The sequence below is a fragment of the Pinus tabuliformis genome, chromosome 2_2 (genome assembly GCF_031772625.1).
Source record: "Pinus tabuliformis cultivar Carrire ecotype Pingquan chromosome 2_2, CPIR1, whole genome shotgun sequence".
NCBI classification, from domain to species: domain Eukaryota; kingdom Viridiplantae; phylum Streptophyta; class Pinopsida; order Pinales; family Pinaceae; genus Pinus; species Pinus tabuliformis.
The window spans coordinates 1138376423-1138388765 of record NC_142300.1 but is presented as its reverse complement, the minus strand read 5'-3'; the positions used below and the strand labels follow the sequence as shown (position 1 = coordinate 1138388765).

General features: G+C 36.7%; 1 long non-coding RNA gene across 1 annotated transcript; it reads left to right on the top strand.

The window, feature by feature from the left end:
- Positions 1-819: 819 nt before the first annotated feature.
- Positions 820-2262, top strand: LOC149197408 (uncharacterized). The gene is made up of 3 exons (XR_016254196.1): positions 820-1368; positions 1513-1710; positions 1819-2262. It is a non-coding gene; the product is annotated as an uncharacterized LOC149197408 (long non-coding RNA).
- The last annotated feature ends 10081 nt before the right edge of the window (positions 2263-12343 follow it).

Below are 12343 nucleotides of genomic sequence, written 5' to 3'. Positions count from 1 at the left end.
TATACTCCTTGTAGGAGAAGTGCAACAAGGAACCAATGCTCATGCAGCTATAATTATGTTATTAAAGAGTAATTTTTTAATCAAACATTTATTGGTGAAGGGTTAATTTATTATGAGAACTTCACTTTTGAGGGGCAAAATTTTAAACCTAACTTCCCAAAATGTCAAAAAAATTTGTAAGACTAGTAAAGAGAAATCTAAATTCCAACCCTACTAGTGGGTGTTGAGCGGATATTATCAACTCTTGGAGGGCCAATATCACAACTCACACTACTCACATCAATAAAGACTTGCCATACTTACCACATCCATCCTTGACGATGGTGTATATGAAAAATGTTAAAATGTAGGAGTAAAAGTAGGGTATTGTCAACCAAGACCATAATTTCGCTTGGACAGTGAAATTCTTGCCCATGAAAATAATTTCAAAAAATCTCATTCTAAGAGTGTTTGAATCTTTCTTTTCTTACGATGGAAATGGATTTAGCACCATCAAAAATTGCTGGGGCACCCAAAATCCCAAAACTTGATAACCATAAACAAAATTTCCAAAAAATTCGACCAAATTTATTGTGGCATCGTTTGACTACCGACAAATAGTGGTGGTTGTTGTGGTTCTGGGAGAGTCCACAACAAGACTGACATCACGTGGAAAACTTAAAACGTCTAGTGGGGCTCTGGAAAATTTTAACACCACACGACAAAATAATATCAATTCCCCGCACCTTCAATGGCACGCCAGACTTGACCTGTCCATTGGGGACCAACATATGGAATCTTTATCCGGTTTACCACAGCTAAACGCGTAGGTCCACACGGTTGCTTGCAGTTCCACGCAACTTCAGGCCATCGTATGTACCAGGGCCCGGACCTCATCTTGTTAATCCATAGCTATCTTCTTCGGCTCCATCGTTTTTGCCATTGCCCTGGTTGGCTGGCTGCTTTCCAGGGTTATCTTCTGTTCATCACTGGTAACATCCCTCTATCGCCATGGCAATGATTTTCCTCTTCCCTCGGCTTCCCATTCTGCAGTGGCTTCTTATTCCCTTTACGATGTGCTTTTAAGCCATCGTGGTCTTGATGTCAAGAACATTTTACCCTTCCATCTAAACAATGTCTGGAAAAATCATGGATTGTGAGTTTGCCCGAATTGGTTCAGGCATGGAACATTGCTTCTCAAATACAAGCCGATATTCAAGCAGACTCTGTTCATACTGCTATCATTTATGCAGACCATACACAATCCCACTGGTGTTTGGATGAACTCGACCTCATAGTGAAGTCAAGGGCCCCATAATTCCAGTGTTTTACGGAGTCGAGCCACATCAAATCCAAGGATTTGAAGATCTGGTAGATCAGTTCATAAAGGTATGTGATGCATTATAATTTATCATTGAAAGGGATTGGAGCATAAGACCAGTTGGATCGACTCTAGTTAACTTTAGCTTTAAATAAAATATGATGAACCAATAATCTGAATATTGCTTGGTTTTTTTCCATATGACACTACAGCGATACAGAAGTAAGTGTATTCGATATGGTGAGGCTCCAAAATCAAGCAAACAAGTATAGGGTGGAAGTGGATATAAAAATTAACGTAGAAATGCACGATCACATAAGAGACTTGGGAAGAAATATTGTGAGGAAAAATTGATACCCGCCAAGATCACAAGATCACGGATCCATGATTTATTTCAGTGATAGTCATCTGTAAGTATTTCAATCGCTTGAACTTTTTTCTTCCGTTTAAAATGAATCTTTTCGGTTTCAAATCCTTCTTTAGTCTGTTCGTTCCAAGAATGATATGTTTTCCCTCAGTGAACAGGAAAGTAATTTTGGCAAAACATCAAAAGTAGAGGAGCTGTCAAGGCTTGAAATGTCAGAAATTTTTGGCGCTGATAGACGCTTCTGGTGTAAGAATCTCATAGAAAGATTGGGTTAATTGATGAAGCTTTGTACACCGAAATATCGGAGTTGCGAGGTGTGGAGAGCATTTGATTTCGTCATGACCTTAATTCCCATAACTGTACCAGACTGTAGTGAGTTGGGAGAGTTTCTGAGCGGCTTTGTCATTGATTAAAGGAAAACCCCTAGTGCTGTGTTATGAAAACATAGCAAAAGTCGCAGTTTTCTAGTGTTTATGTGATATAAGTGTTGCAGTTTTCTAGTGCTTATGTGATATAAGTGCCGAAAGTGTTCGATAAAAGAATACTCATAGACTTGGTGGTTTTGAAAAGATAAGGTTGTTTGGATCTGGATTGATATTGGACAAATGTTAACATTGGAGTTTTTCAAGGTTTTTTATTAGATAAATATCATGGGCAAAATCATAAATACTCATATCCTGAACTCAAAAATTAACCCTAGCATTATAGCAGACTTTATCCTAGATGAACACTCTGGATTCGTGGTACAGACCATCTATTTTTTCATGTTTTATTTTATGATATGAGAGTGTATAAGGGGTTGTTTCAATGGTTGATCGTGTGAGATTTATTCAAACGAGTACTTAATCTTTGAATGAAAAATTTTTCATTGTATTAAATTTTCCGAAGTTTGTCACTGTGCTTGTTCTCAGTTAGGATAGTGTAGATCGATTTAAAGAGATGTCTATGTTGAAGCAGCAAACAATTAATTTTACATAAAAATATTTATTTTTAATTTATTTGTGTTTATTATTTTTTTTAATGGTCAAAAAGTTTATATTATTTTTACATATATAATTAATCAAAGTTTTCAGGGTGTATTCTTAATTTAAAAGTTATAAATTCATAATTTTTTTTAAATGATTTGAATTGGTTTCCTAATAAATTTCTCTATTTATAAATTTAATCATTTTTATTGTGATTATACAATAAAACTGGGTTTAAGGTAATTACAAGATTAACAAAAGAAGAGTAAAAATGAAAGAGAGTTGTGCAAGATTAATAACATTTGTTTTAATGTGAATTTAGCTTTCATTTATGGAAAAGAGGAAATGGGCAGTTTATTATGGAGTATTTATGTAGGTTTGTGATGCAGAGCACAACTTCTCGTCAATTAATCTTGTGATTAGACCTAAGGGGTTTTCATAATTTTCCAAGGGAGTTGGTTCTCTGATCAATTAATCTTGTGACTTCATAATTTTTGAAGGGAGTTAGTTCTCTTTAGCAATTTCATTAATTTGTAATTTTAGTCTAAGAGAATATATAGTTATCCTAAGGTGTCCTTAATGGACATATGTAGGAAGTCTGCTAGGATAGAATGGCCCTGGCTTCTAAAATAGGGACAGGCGTAACTAGGAAGGAGGATTGCCAGTTCAGCAACCTCCATTTTGTTGTGTGATATTTTCCCGTTTTCTGGGCTAGGAGAGCAGCTCAAGGCATCTGAGGAAGAAGCAGCGTGAAGCAACTGTAGAAGACAGTGAGGAGAGAGAGGTCTCGACAAGAGAGGAACAACTGGGAAGTAACTCAAGGAAGGATGCTCGAGGAAGGGCCAATTTATTGTAAATCGACCAAATCTGTAAAATGTCTTTATCTCCCATCATTGTGTGTCTTAGCTCTGTGTCTAAATTGATGTGTTTACACTTTGTGAATGTTAAGCCTGTGAAATAGTGGCTATGAATGGAGGTAGTTTGATCCTCGTAAGTGTGCAGATGAATGTAGGAAGAATTGATGTGGATAACTAAATCAACAATGGACCCACTGTTGCCGATTTACCAATGATTGGGGTCGGTAGAATAAACCTCTACTATCTCTGATAAAGCTTTTGGGGTTGACCTATACTAGAACAACGTTACAGCGCAAAGAATTAACCAAAACCTTAGTTCTTTGAAGTCCAATCAATCAACAAAAAGACATTGTTTGTTAAAGATCTTCGTCTCTCAACCACCGGGATGTTGAGGTAGTCATTTCAAACTAAGAAGTCAAAGCATCAGGGAAATCCATTTATTGACGGGCCTAAGAATGGAACAAAACCTCCATTAGTTGGCGTTCCATCTCTCGGGACATTAGGCGTCAGGATCCCAAAAAGGAACATGGTTGCGGGGTCTGAGAGTCATTGGAGACCAAGACCTGACAAGTGTGGGAAGTCATGTTGACTAATGATACCGGTGGACGAGAAAGTTCCCCATCATATGTTGTGTCAACCACTGAGACCGTGGAGGAAAGTTTGTGGAGCGAAATGCCAAGCCTAGTGGGACGTCGAGATGACATCTATCAAGACTGCGGGGAGATTGTAGCAATAGGGACCCAATGGAGAAACCCGAGGACCAAGATATGAAAGCATAACAACTCTGTGCTATTGAACAGGGAGTTCCCCAACCCATATTGTTGGATTGGGACGAGATAATAGCCTGGGCCATGGTTGTGATGTGGGCACAGTCACTGAAGCAAGTTTGTAGGCAACGTTGCGTATTGTATCCTGTGCGTTGTCCCACTAAAATGCCAATAACGCTGTGTATCCAAGCACGGGGAGAAACTAACCGGGACCATAGTTGTTTCTGTGGGTGAATAAAGAAGCTAAGGGGAAAAGGTTGACCCAAATCCTTTCAACCCCCATCAGGTGGTATTAGAGTGCAGTAATGCTCTTTGTGATTCAGAGTGGAGAAGCAGAGGATGTGGTTGTATAAACAGAAGATTTGCAGCCAATAGAGGAATTGGAGAGATTGTATAGTGTATGTCGGGTGAGATCGGACATGCAAACTGGTTTTTGTGGTTTCAATTAATTTGAGCAAAGAAACTTATGTTTGGAGGTAGCAACAGGAGAGTGAAGGAAATTTGTGGCAACCCTTACAACAAGAAGGATGTAACAGACAGGAGAACAACTTCCAGGTACGATTAGGTAGAAGTTGTTGAGACAACTCCATGGTTGCAAACATGGATTAGAGTTGTGTAGAGTGAGAGAGCAGGTGAAGCTTTTAAGAAAGAAAAAGTGAGAAGTGCAAAAGTCTAGAGTGAGGAGTGCTCGAGAGTTTCTAGTAGAAGGAATCTAAAATATCAAAAGATCAAGCTCAAGAGAAAGCTTGGTGAGCTATTGGGTAGCAGCTGTAAAGGCTTGCCACAGAGGAAGGGTGATTGCAACTCACAGTTGAGCATGGGCAAGCTCATAAAGGAGGAGAAGAAGAAATGATTATAAATAGTCATGTTAGGGACTAAGGGAAAAGCCACAGAAAGATGAATGATAAGGAATTTGAGAGAAAGAAAACTGAAAACTGAGTTGAAAGCACAACTTAATGTGCTAATGGAGCTGCTACAAGAGAGTAAGAAAGATGAATGATAAGGAATTTGAGAAAAAGAAAACTGAGTTAAGGAATTTGAGAGAAAGAAAACTCAGTTGAAAGCACAACTTAATGTGCTAATGGAGCTGCTACAGGAGAGTAAGAAAGAATGGAGCTGCTATGAGAGAGTAAGAAAGATGAATGATAAGGAACTTGAATGGAGCTGCTACAAGAGAGTAAGAAAGATGAATGATAAGGAATTTGAGAGAGAAAATTGAGTTGAAAGCACAATTTAATGTGCTAATGGAGCTGCTACAAGAAAGTAATGAAGAACAAAGACACGGATGGATGTGAAGGAGGAAGAAGGTTAAACGGACATGGATGGGTGTGAAGGAGGAAGAAGGTTAAACGAGAAGTTGAAGATGAAGAAAGAAGAACTCATGAGAACGAAGAACACAAGGAGGTTTACCTTTGTGAACTAGAGCAAGGACCACTCCTTGGAGAAGATGATGATGTGAGACTTCAGAAAGGTCTCATGAGATGGCTGGAAATTCATAAATTCATATCAACTTCAGGAGATGATGCTAGAAGCATCAACAGAGACTCAAAAGTCTCATAATTTAAACACTAACTAGTTGTGTATGTATGTAGGTTGTATAGAGCATAAAGTTGGATAGTCATTACAAACTATCATGAAAGAAGAGGAGAATGAAGAATTGTCTCTATTGGATAGTCATTACAAACTATCATGAAAGAAGAGGAGAATGAAGAATTGTCTCAAAGAGATAGAGACAAAAATAGAGTTCCACGAGAGCCACCTTTACGAGAAAATGAGGTGGATGAAGAGCAACATTTAGATGCAATCCTCATAAATGTGATGAAGAAATCGAATTGCTAGAAGAGTTGTTGAGAGAACTTGAGTTATATGGAGGAATGATAGCCAGTGATGAGGAATGTTCACGAGTACATAGTGGAGGAGAGGTACCCATATCATATAAGAAGACAGAGATGAGTTTTGTGTTTGTAGGTACTGAGGGAGATAATGAACGATGGAGCTGTAATTAGGGAGATAGAATCTACGTCATATCCTAGATATGAACATAAACCTCAAGGACAACATTTAGATGTTCAAAGGTTTTGAGGAGGAGATAAGGTTCTTAGAGGAATGGCTTACAAGGGATGCAAGGGATGAACCTTGCACAAAGTCTGCAAATTCAACTCGAGTTAATTTTTCTAATTTGGATGACGAGTTAAATAATCTGTAGGAGAGGTTAGTAAATCCCAAGGCTCATATTTAGCATGTAACATTGGCACCGAAAAAAGGGAAAATTGGCGTGAAGGACACCAAGGAGGATGAAGTTGCAAAATGTGACCAATAAGTTAGAGAGGAAGAATTTAGACCAACATTGAATTAGAGTTTTATAAGTCTTATGCAAGAGGATGAAATGCAACAAAAAAATGAGAGGTGACAGCAACACATTTTAGCCAAGGACAGAGCTGGTTGATGAGATCGACAACTTGTGGATGTTGATGAGTAGGATGGAAGATACAACAAGAAGAGAAGGACAACCAACGACATCCTACAACTAACTGTTTGAGTTTATATCAACAAGGCACATGGGCAACTGCAAAATGAAGTTTGGGATCCTAGAAGACCAAGATCAGCAGTGAGGTTGTTGGAAGAATATTTGTTATTGATGTCAAAGAAATGTCCAACTCAACAAGAAAACTACATAGGATTGTAGAGGAATTTAAGCTCTTTCCGATAAGCATTTGCATGCCTCCTAATTCCTCTTCGTTAAATATGAATGATCTTTTCAAGAAGAAAAGCTATATTTTGCCTCCCAGGACAAGTCAACCTCCTTATGATCAAGTCATCCCCCTTCCCAACAAACATGTTGGTTCAATATGGTATTGAATTAGTTTAAATAAAGGCCATGTTCTTCCCTAGCTAGGTCAATTCGGTAAAGCAGCAAAACAAGTAATTTGGGTTTGAAGGAGTTTATAGATTCATATCTCATGAACCTAGTGGCTAAGTAAAGAAGAAGCACTTATGTTTTGATATCTGGTTTCTGTGGAATTTGAGTTATGGTTCCTTGATCAGTTCTTGGTGATATCCTTGTCTATTTTTGAAGCATAGTTCGCCAATTTGGAGGATTAAATTTGAACCAACGTTAGCTCAAATTTCGGCCTATTACAGACCTGTATCTCAACCTTCTAAGGCAAATTCGGCCTTGCAACTAGGGCACATATGAGATAGTCTTCGGCCCTGCAAATAGGGATCATCGGAGGTCTAAATTTGGACTTGTAATTCGATGTAATTCGACATCTTGAAGAAAAACTTTTGGACCTATGTAATCTTTTTTATTTGGCTCTTTGTGACAGTGTTCAACCTGTGGTATAGCTATAAACCTCAGCCTATATAGTGTGAACAAACCTTGGCCTATACAATGTGAACAAACCCCAGACCTCGACCTATGGAGAGATAGATCTTGGTCCTTCTCTTTTGTGACCTTCAAGACTTGTAGTGGCAATATGAGCTAAACTTGAGAGCCGAATTGAAGCAAACTGTGGAGATCTCCTAAAGGAGACTTTAGAAACTTTGGAGCAGGCGTTGAAGAAGATCTTAAACCAAACTTTGAACATTTGTAGTAGATATTTGGAGCAGTGTTTAAGCTTTATGAAGCAACCCTAGGCCAAACCTTGAAGTGACTATAAGAGAAATTTTTTTGAAGATATTTATGGACTAGACTTAAAGACATTTATGAAGTAGACTCGTAGACAAGCAATATTGAAGAAACTGGAGTAGTTTTTGAAGCCCTTTCTAAAGCAAAGTTTCTGAGAACTGTAGAACAACCGCTTGTGGACATCCTTGAAGTCCTTTGGATTAGTATTAAGGGTTTTTGGAGTAGACTTTAAAGTGACTATAGAGCAGATTGTGGAGGCCCTTTCTAAGCATTTTTGAAGCCCTGATAGAGTAGACTTTTGAAGCAAATTTGAACTAGACTTTGAAGTGTGAAGGAGCGCCTCTCTTGGAGCAAACTTGGTCAGACCCTTTTGAACAGATTTGAAGCTATCTTAAAGGATAATTAGAGTAGACCCAAGAGATATTTTGGACAATTAGAGTAGACCCAAGAGAGATTTTGGAGCATTTTTTGAAGTATCATTTGAAGTGGATTTTGGAGAATTCTTAGAGCAGTCTTTGAAGAAGTTTGGAGCAGAATTTGATGAATCCTTGATCAAAAAATTTGAAGACATATTTGGAAGTCATCCTAGAGCAAGTTTTGAAGGCACCTTGGAGTAGACTTAAAGGCATATTGAACAAATGTTTTGAAGAAATATTGAAGCAAGTTTTTGGATCAGATCTGGAAGTTATCTTGGAGATATCTTGATAAAGTTTTGGAGTATATTGGAAATGTTTGTTCAAGGTTGGAGCTTTGTGAGAGACTAGGTTGGAGCTTGGATTTATATTTTAGGATTGGAGTCCTCATACAAGGTTGGAGCTTTGTGAGAGACTTGGTTGGAGCTAGGATTTATATTTGAGGATTGGAGTCCTCATTCAAGGTTGGAGCCTTGAAGGAGTTGGATATTTTGTTTTATAGGTTGGAGTCTGAATTATTAAAAGAGGATTGTAGTCCTCACTATCTTTTTTAATAAAATTGTTTTTTTTTTCTATTTCTCGTGTTCTAGTTAACTTGTGATAAAATCTTAATTGGCATTATATAACAATTGAAAAAAATACTTCAACCCCCTCTTAGTATTTCCAACATAAGAGACAATAATATGTGGACAATAACAAAATTACATATAGGATCCAGAAAGAATAAAGAAATTGAAGACACGTGATCAGATGATCCTCAATATTTTCAATCCTGGGAATCTGATACAGGAGCACAACTTCTCATTCTATATTTTCAATCCTGGGAATCTGATACGGAAGCACAACTTCTCATTCTATATTTTCAATCCTGAGAGTTTGATACAGAAGCACAACTTCTCATTCTGATGCAAGAGCACAACCTCTCATTAATTAACCTCGTAACTAGATCTAAGGGGTCTTTACAATTTTCCAAGGGAGTTGGTTCCCTTTAGCAATTTCTTTAATTTTTAATATTTGAATATAGTAGAATATGAAATTATGCTAAGGCGTCCTTAAGGTACAAACATAGTAAGTATGTTAGGATAAAGTGACATTTGGCTTCTAGAAATAAGGGCAGGTATAACAAAGAGAGAGGATTACCAGTTAAGCAGCCTCCATTTTGCCGTGGTATATTTTTCCCTTTCCTTGGCTAGGAGAGAAACTTGAGGTAGCTTAGGAAGAAGCAACTCGAAGCAGGTGTAGAAGATAGTGAGAAGGAGAGAGTTCTTGATGAGAGGGATTTGGACAAGAGAGGAGTAGTTAGGAAGTAGTTCAAGAAAGGATGCTCGAGGAAGGGACAATCATTGTAAATTGGCCATATCTGTAAAATGTGTTTGTGAATGTAGATATCGAGAATATTGTCCATCATTTTGTGTCTAGGCTCTCTGTGTAAATTGATGTGTTTACACTTTATGAATGTTAATTCTTTGAAATCGTGGCTATGAATGGAAGTATTTTTATCTTTGTAGGTGTGCAGATATATGCAAGAAGAATTGACGCGGGTGACTAAATCAACAAAGAATTAACCAAAACCTTGACCTATACCATAACAATGTTACAATGGATAGGTCAAGGTTATGCTTTAAGTTATTGCATAACTATGGACATGCAAAGATCTATTTCAAATGAGGAAGGTCATGGTCACCAAACATACATTGTGGATCCATGCCCGCATGCCTCAATAGGAACATAGACTCTAGACATACATTGTGGATCTATGGAACAATCATAAATACTCAAAAAAATCCATCATAACTTGGGTATAACAAAATAGATCTAGGGTCTTCATTCGTATTTTTCCATAATACAATTTTTACCATGTGAATAAATGTATTGAGGTCGAACATGGTAGAAACCATTTGATTACCAATCAATGATGAAAACCGTAGCAAACACTAAAGAAACCACCAATAATGTTAATGGCCCTTATGGTACTCAAGTACATTCAATTAAGCGTGAATAAATGATATGGACCCAAAAACTCATAGAATTAATCAATTGAAGGTCAATGATGTAAACCTATCGTCGAAGGTGAGGAAACATTGTAGTGAGGCATGAAAGCTTGAAGGTACTGAATGGTTTCTATAAGAGCTTCCTAGATAATGTTTTGAATTCAATAGGAAGTGATTCACTGGAGGAACGCCTTGATGTATCCCTGATAAATGACACAAAATAGGTATAAAGATGTGAATTAGAACATAGGACAAAGTGATTTAGGACTGACTCATGGATGGTTGACGTGATAGAAGGCTTAAGGACTATAAAAAATTGGGTAACTTAGGTTGAACTTCTCTTAAGCATATCAATGACATGATAACTATCTTAGAAGAACTTACTCAAAGTAGGATAAAATAACAAAGTATAAGAATTTTGAAGGGATACAATCAATACGAGATAAGTGGATTTCCCAACCTTGACACATGGAGTGAAAGGGTGTAATGTTCAAACCCTTGACTTGCTGCCATAAAACGCGTACATAGTTTATATATTCCCTTCCCAAATTTCTCCCACCATTTATGGTGAGTACCTCTTTATTTTTAAGTGATCTCAAGGAGGATAACATATGCTCGAAGTATAAGCTCATCCTTCGGTTGAGTCCTTTAAAACATTTTTAATAAACCCTAGGAAGAATTGGTTTGATCCCAATTTACAGATGGGCCCTTCATTGTTTAAGTTTTACGAGTCCAACAAAGGCATAACTTGATGCCTTTTTCATATTTAGAGATTGAAAAATAAATGAAAAGAAAACTCTAAGATGACATTTTTCATTTAGATTTAGCAATTATGAAAAAAAGGATAAAAGATAACTCATCAAATTCTTTTTGCAAAAAATTGTAATAAGCCCAAAGAAAGTAAAGCTCGATGCTTTTTCATATTTATAGAGTTTTAAAATCAAAGAAGAGAACTCCAATGAGGACCTTTTTCATAAATTCAATGATTCCAAACGAGGTTAAAAGTATGCTCACGCTGAAAATTTCTTGGGTTTAACCTGTAATATGCACACTCTTAAACAACCAAAAACATTAATCCTTCCCAAAAATATTTAAAATTTTGAAATAAAAATGATGTGTAATAAGGAAAATTATACAAAATGGTAAAATAAAATAATAAAAAATGTTTTCATTCTTTTAAAAAGGAGAAAAGTCATTTTATTTTACCATTTTAATTTTAATAACCTCCAAGGTGAAAAACCCTCACTTTTAGCTTGATCTTCAGGGAGTGATTTCAGGCATTCTAGTGGACGATTTTCAGTCTCATTTCTTCTAGGTAAGAGATCATGAGCCCCTCTTCTATTTTGATGTTTTTATTTTAAGTTTTCTTGATGATTTTAGTTGTTTTCAACCTTTAATTTAGGAGAAAAATGCACCTTTCAAGTGTTGCACCTTTCCCATATCAAGAACTATGACAATCTAATGTTGTCATAGTTCCAAAATAGGAAAAGAGCCACATTGTCGCATTGTCTCTAATTGGATGGGTGCGACATCTACAAAGAAGAAATATTTTTTAGTGTTTGAGTAAAAAACAATGAAAAATTATACTAGTAGACTAATAAGTTTTCCCCTTGATGTTTTCTTGTTGTTTGATCATCAAGGATTTAGAGAGAGAGAGAGAGAGCAAAGTGTAAGAATTGATTGCAACCAATGATCCAAACACATCACTAACAATTCGTGAATGCAGATTAATGAAAATTTTCTTTATTAATGGCATGAGAGCTCAGTTACAGTTACTAGAACATTTAGTGAGGATGTGGGATGTATATGAGAAACTCTATTGAGTTGGTGTCCAAAACCTCACCATTTATGTGGAAGACATATATTTTTTGACAGGGTTCTCAAGAAGAGAAGCCTGAGTTTCACTAGTCGATTCAAGGGGAGGTGGTGAAACTACCAATGAGTATATCATCTAATATTGTTCCGCGGTAACAAGAAAAACCAATAAGAATATTTTGATTATGAATGTAAGGGATCTTATACTAATAACTATTTTATTCACTAACATTCGTATAG